Raw genomic sequence first — 7530 nt, forward strand, 5'->3', positions numbered from 1 at the left:
ATAAAAAGTAGAAAGAAAAAATTAGTAGAAGTAGAAAGAAAAAAAAAGAAAGAAAGAAATGATGGGGGAAGGAAGTGTGGTAGGGAGCAAGAAGGAAGGAAGGAAGTAGGGAAGGAAGGAAAAATGAAAGGAAGTTACAGTAAAATAAAATAAAGTAAGGTAAAATATAATGAAGTTATTAAAGTAAAAATATAATTATTAAGAGAAAAAACAAAGAAACAAACAAACAAAAAATACAGACGGATAGAGCCCTAGGACAAGTGGTGGAACCAAATCTATACAGACAAAATCTCACACAGAAGCATTCACATGCACACTCACGAAAAGAGGAAAAGGGGAAAAATTCATAAATCTTGCTCTCAAAGTCCACCTCCTCATTTTGTGATGATTCGTTGTCTAAAGGAGGGAAGGAAGGATAGAAAGAATGAAGATAAAGTAAAATAAAATAAAGTTATTAAAATAAAAAGTAATTATTAAGAAAAAAATTAAAAAACAACCAAACAAAAAACGGGTGGATAGAACGCTCGGACAAATGGTGGAAGCAAAGCTATACAGACAAAATCTCACACAGAAGCATACACGTACACACTCACAAATAAAGCTCACTCAGGCCGGCGGGAGGGAGGGGCATGGAATGCAGGGCCAACCTGTGGCGGCAGAGGCTAGTGTGACAGCCTTAGGTGTGCTGTGCGTTCTCCTGGGGAAGTTGTCCCTGGATCCCGGGACCCTGGCAGTGGTGGGCTGCACAGGCTCCCCGGAAGGGGTGTGTGGATAGTGACCTGTGCTCCCACACAGGCTTCTTGGTGGTGGCAGCAGCAGCCTTAGCGTCTCATGCCTGTCTCTGGGATCCGCGCTTTTAGCTGTGGCTCGCGCCCATCTCTAGAGCTCCTTTAAGCAGCGTTCTTAATTCCCTCTCCTCGTGCACCAGGAAACAAAGAGGGAAGAAAAATTATCTTGCCTCTTCGGTAGGTCCAGACTTTTTCCCGGAGTCCCTCCCGGCCAGCTGTGGTGCACTAATCTCTTGCAGGCTGTGTTCACGCCGCCAAACCCAGTCCTCTCCCTGCGTTCTGACCGAAGCCCAAGCCTCTGGTCCCAGCCCCGCCCGCCCCGTTGGGGGAGCAGACAAGCCTCTCGGGCTGGTGAGTGCCGGTCAGCACTGATCCTCTGTGCAGGAATCTCTCCGCTTTGCCTCCTGCACCCCTGTTGCTGTGCTCTCCTCCATGGCTCTGAAGCTTTCCCCCTCCGCTTACCGCAGTCTCCGCCCACGAAGGGGCTTCCTAGTGTGTGGAAACCTTTCCTCCTTCACATCTCCCTCCCATTGGTGCAGATCCCGTCCCTATCCTTTTCTCTCTCTTTATTCTATTTTCTTTTGCCCTATCCAGGTATGGGGGGGGGGGGTTTCTTGCCTGTTGGGAGGTCTGAGGTCTTCTGCCAGTGTTCAGTAGGTGTTCTGTAGGAGTTGTTCCACGTGTAGATGTATTTCTGGTATATCTGTTGGGAGGAAGGTGATCTCCACGTCTTACTCTTCAGCCATCTTCTCCTCCTCTCACTCTTTATAGCAGTTAATACTGAAGAGTTTGAACTGTTGGGTAGACTGGAAGGAATGCTGAATCAGAAATTAGGTAAGAGGAGTCCTAATCTCCACTCTAATGCCACTATTCTTTTTTTACTAATTTATGCATTTCTAACACGAATGGGGTTCTTTTCTGTTTTCTTTAAGGGTATTTCAGGTTCTAATATTATATAAAATTAACATTTAGAAAGAGGAATTCAGCAATAGTGGTTTGGTGACTTGTAAATTAATTGCATAATTCAACATATTTATATCTAGATGCAGTAACCCAAGGAATTGCCAAACCTATGCCTTCAAGAGTTGGGTTTTCTTCACTCATGATTATTTTCTTAGAACAGAACCATCATAGTTCAAAGGTGTACAGGTAATGTGAGAATGTAATTTAATTTGCTCACTTAGTTATAAATTTATTGAAGGCCTGGTGTGTTCCCATATTCCTATACATGTGTGGATATAGGATGAGGATGGTTGAGAATGAAGGGATTGAGATTTGGAGGTTGAGGAATAGATTAGAAAATGGCACCATTTGTTTGGGGGTATGACACTAAGCTAGGGTGTTGTCAGTACATGGGAGAGGCAGCTTTCAAAATTCTCCATTTTTCTGAGGATTTCCTCTTCTGTGGAATGCTGTCAATCACTTCCCTTTATTTTCTTCTCCTCATAAACCTTCCGCTAACATACAAATTATAATTTTCAGGATATTAAAAATTATATTTATCTTCACTGAGTGATTTTCAAGAATGATTGATGGGACACACAAAGAAGTGATAGATATTAAAACTCAGTATTACCAGTCATTAGTTATTTGGTCTATACTGACAGATTAATTTGTACTTAATGAAACAAAAAGGAAAACTATATTTTCACCAATAATTTCCCAAGTATTTTAGTATAAACCTCATCTCCTTAGATAAATAAAATTTTGTTGATATCCTGCACACATGTACTAACACAGGTAAATATATCTTCTCCTTTAGCTCCATTTTAAAGAGTATAATAATTAATGGAGATAATTACTGGAGTCTCATTCATGTGAATGAGTGATGGGGCAGAAAGTGTCCCAAAGTGCTCAGATTTTATAATGTGTATAATTTACCCTGGGAGTTATCATAGACATTAAAATCTAGTCTATAACAGAATTCATATTCTTATTATTTGCTATAGTAAGAATTTACTCTATTTGACAAACTGATCCTGCATTAAAGCATTTCCTGGTATTTTATCATGTTAGTAACTAATATACAACATATGCCTTGGGGCTGAAAGTTTTCTTTCATAGTTTTAGAAGGTGTCCCAACCATGAAACACCTGTGATTTAAATGTTTATTATAATATTGTATCTTTGCTAAGCATTTTCCTTTATTTGATGAATCTCCATCTTTTTCTAGAAATTTTGTAATACTCTTTGTAGACTAGGTCATAGGCTAGTGACAGGGTTCAGAACATGCTATCCCAAAATATGACATCTTGACATGGTGAACATTTTAAGGTGAATTAAAATTATAAGACCCTCTTCTGAGAGCTGTCCCTGCCATACCTGGAGGAAAAATAAAATCTTTATCTCTAAAGGAGGGATGCTGAGAGACTCAGAACTAACAGGACTTGCTAAGTTCCTCCAATTTACCACCCTTAGCTCATCATACCCTTTTATCCTATTACATTTTTCCATGACTTCCCACACTTCATCAAATCTACTATAAAAATGCTCAAGCTTAATCACTTCTTCAGGTCTTCATTTTATAATGAAGTTTCCAGAGTCATAGAAAACTTAAATAAATGTATATGTTTTCTCTTGCTAACATCTTTTGTCAGTCCAAATTACAGGGCCCCAGTGTGAGAACCTAAGATGCTCACAGGAAAAGAATTTTCCTGCCCTAAACTAGTCAGCTGCTTACATTACCAGAAGAGCATTGGAGGGTTTGAACAATTTTCTCCTGCCCCATTACATATTTCTTCTTTCTGCCTGAAATTTCCCATTCAGTGCTTTGTGCCTTGCTTGATTCTGGGTTCCTTTATTCTCTTTTGAAAACATCATTATGATAGGGATAGAGTAGTATAATTAAATAGTCAGTTTAAAAATCCCACTAGGAAATTAAGGACAGAAAGGGAATTTTAAGGGAGTTTGGGAAACTGTTGTAAGCTAATGATCATTCAAGAAAAGAATCCAGTAACCTAGCAACAATCTGCACTTCCTTGAAGGAAGACCAGGTGTATCAAGTGTCAGACACACTCAAGCCAGAAGTCCTGATAATCAAAACACAAGACAATAGATATGGGGCCTGAATCTTGTTACATGAAGTCAGAGAGTTAATAGTCCTTGAAGAGTAGCATTTCTGCATGTAGCCAAGACAGAAATATAGGTGAAAGGGGGAAAAAAAAAAAAAAAACTAGTTGAAAGGGGACAATATACGGAAACCTGAGATGAATTACCATATTTTAGTATATGTTACTACCCTCTTGTTAATATACATATGATTTAAATAGTGCCATGAGAGTCACAGTTAAACCATAAAAGGCCAAGGGATGAACTAATAATGTAAGCCTTGACGTCTGCCCAAGAATGAGGAAGAAGATGGTCTTCTCCCCTCCCCACTTTTTCTTTGATTATAAAAGTTTAGTACTCTTTGTTCTTGGGGCTGCTGTGCTCCCTTGCCAGTCTGCTTGTATCGCTCACAAGTGTCCTATGCTAATAAATTCACTCTTTGCCCCACAGTGAATTCTTTCTGCAAAGAATGAGACAAAAGAACCTGAGCTTCACTAAGTCCTGAAAACAAGTGAGCAGTTTTAATCAAGACAGTGTGTTTGAGGCCCCTTCTAGTCAGGAATCATACGTTCAAGTCCCAATCTGAGTTTTAGCTGGGTTTGAGTCCCATGCAAGAAGGAGTGCAGTTTCAATTATCTTCTATCAGGTTTTACAGTCCTTCATGATACAATAGATGCTTCAGCCAGGCAGAAAAAGCTCTGAAAAGGGGGATGGACTATACTCTAAATAAAAGTCACACTTTTTCCTTGGCCTTACCTAGATGATTTCTAAATAATTATTATAACTTTTATAATACTATACTCCTTCAGGGCAATTTTTGGTTTATACATAATTTTAAACTATATGCTTTTTATCCACAACAGTGTAAAATGACATAAATTTAAAAGCTAATAGACTGGGTTTCAGAAGCAAATTTTATTGTAATCCCGTTAGGCTGGAATGATGGAGCAAACCCAGATAGATGAAATATTAAAAAATTAATGCAAGGGCCTAAGTCAAGACCAAAGCGCGGGACCGACTAAAGTACCAGCCCACGGTGTCGTCATGCCCTGGAGACGACAGAGCGTGCCGGCTTCCGAGGAAAGCACAAATTAAAAAGACCCTTGACATTAGGAGTAGGCTAGAGGGATGTGAAAAAAATCTAAAGATGAAGGTATTTCAGACCATCTGCAGGCAGCTTATAAGTTCAAAGGGGTTTTCTGTAGAAACAGCCCCCAGTGTGGACTTCTCCACTTCCTCTTATATGTGTGGCGGGAAGAAAAAAGTGAACCGTTATGAAGAAGAGGACCCAAAAAAGTACTCTGATTTAGTAAGGTTTATCTTGTCATTCTGTCATTCAGAGGCCACGCTCAGACTCCACAGCCTTTGTTCGAGGAAGATGCTTTACTCTATGGACCTGTGAGGAAGTGTAAGGCCCCAAAGCAAGAAGAAGAGGCAGGAGGTCCACGAAACTGGGGTCCTCTCTTCAATCCGGAGAAAAGCGGAAAACCAAATGATCCTACAGTTCCTCTGAAAATCCCTTTGCAAAGGAATATGATACCAAGGGTGACCTGAGTCCTTCAGCAGACCATGAACTCAGAACAGCTTTCCTGTTTGGAGAGGTGGAAACAGTGGATGATTCTGGAACTGAGAGAGGATTGTTTTGCAGAATATACTTCAAACATGTTTTTACAAGGGAAATGGTTTCATGAAGCCTTGGAAAGCATACTTTCACCCCAGGGGAACTTAAGAGAGAGAGATGAAAATCTCCTCAAATCTGGCTACATCCAAAGGGTCCAGCATGTTCTGAGAGATGTCAGTGGAGTGTGGGCTCTGGAAAATGCTGTTAAATGTGAGACCCTAAAGTATGTAGGTCTGCTGAACTGTGTGGCTGATTATCAGGGCAAGCTGTGTGTGACTGATCTGAAGACATCTGAGAAACCAAAGCCTTTCATCCGAAATACATTTGACAACCCGCTGCAAGTCGTGGTGTATGTCAGTGCCATAAACCATAAGGCCAACTACAGCTTTCAGGTTCAGTGTGGCTTGATCGTGGTGGCCTACAAAGACGGGTCCCCCGCCCACCCACATTTCATGGATGCAGAGCTCTGCTCCCAGTACTAGGCAAAGTGACTTCGACTAGAAGAATATACAAAGAAGGAAAAGAACCTGAATATTCAGAAACTAGATTAGGGGCAGGAAGCTGTGTGGGAACGCTCAGGACTTTCTCACAGTTTGGGAATATTTATTGCTGTTTCCTGTGATCTAGAATGAGGTGCCACAGGGTCTGAGACCTGCAGTAACACAAGTTGAACTAGTAATTTGTTGAAATTTATTGCAACCAAAAAGGCAAAGCCGGAAAAGTTAAATTAAAAAGCCAGACTTCGGCACATAAAAGACCAGCTCTGCTACCTCTGACTAGCATTTACCCAAAAAAATGGTAAGCAGCATTGGCACAGTGTTGGTGCCTCTTGGACCCCTGTAGACCTTTTTGTGTTCCGGGCAGGATGCCCAGTCTTTGAACTGAGAGATTCAGGGTGGTGAGGCCTAGTGCACAGGGCATTTCCCCCGGGGCACGCCAGCAGGGAGGGCTGTGCACCCACAGTGTGTATGTGCAGTGAGAATTCATATCAGCTAACTACTGCTGCCAGTGTGGGCTCCTAAAACTTGTTTTATGTATGGGGTTCCCTGTATTTCATTTGGGGGGAAAAGCTCCCATTTGACATTTTTGAAAAATAAACGTGATTTCTTAGCCTCAAGTAAACATTGCTCTCTGGAAAGATGGAGTATACTCACTATATCGTGGTCTATGCCCCTTGGCATCCCACCAAATAACACTCAGGAGCAGCCAGGCTCCAGTCTGAGAATCGTAATTGTAGGTATTTTGGTAGCTATCTTCTGGTTTGAGTCAAGGAATTGTGTACGTGGAGAAAATGTATTTATTGTTTGTTGAATTTTCCAGCTATGGGGAAAAATAATAACATGTAATTTTTTCTATGTTTGATAAGTAATAAAATTGATTAGTTGTCACTGGGTTCAGGAAACTTAAATAAATGCCCACTACAGCCTTGGGGGAAGGCTCCCTGTTTTATGGAGTAGGTTAGCATTTAAATTACAGTTGCTGTTTTAAAATAGTAGCGTGCTACAAACACCTTTTTCCTTCATTAGCCATTAATTATAAGAAATCAAATACAAGATGTGAGTAAAGTAAAAAAAATAATAATAATGCAACAATGTTATATTTTAGTTTGAATAATAAATTTTACAATTAAAAAAGTATTAAATGAGTTGGACCTGCTATGACATCTGTTCAATGAAAAAATACATGGGGGTTAGAATTAGTCAACAAAATTATCTGACACAAAATAAATTTGAAGGAGATGCACAGTTTAGGGGAGATTTTATTATTAAGTTTCAACATATCACAGGTTGGTTCTTTATGTTGGATTTGTTATGGTGACATGAACATTTGTTCTTTTTCCACTTGCTCGATCCACTACCTGGGCTGGATTTCATCCAACCTCTAAGACAAACATGTTTTCACCCCAGTACAGCCCTGAGATGAGGTCTGCCTACAGCGGGACTTCTTATACTGGCCTCCAAACAGCTGATAGCTCAGGGCCTTGTCTACTTGGGGACTGGAAGAACTTTGCTATCAGATGACACAGGTGGTTGCTCCTTTGTTCTATTAACATTTACAGAATTGAATTGTTTT

The 7530-nt window shown here is 40.3% G+C and overlaps 1 pseudogene; it reads left to right on the top strand.

Moving 5' to 3' along the window:
- The first annotated feature begins 4983 nt into the window (after window positions 1-4983).
- Window positions 4984-6008, top strand: LOC112408510 (mitochondrial genome maintenance exonuclease 1 pseudogene; annotated as a pseudogene).
- Window positions 6009-7530: the final 1522 nt, after the last annotated feature.

This window comes from Neophocaena asiaeorientalis, unplaced genomic scaffold, assembly GCF_003031525.2.
Source record: "Neophocaena asiaeorientalis asiaeorientalis breed wild unplaced genomic scaffold, Neophocaena_asiaeorientalis_V1.1 scaffold545, whole genome shotgun sequence".
Lineage (NCBI taxonomy): Eukaryota > Metazoa > Chordata > Mammalia > Artiodactyla > Phocoenidae > Neophocaena > Neophocaena asiaeorientalis.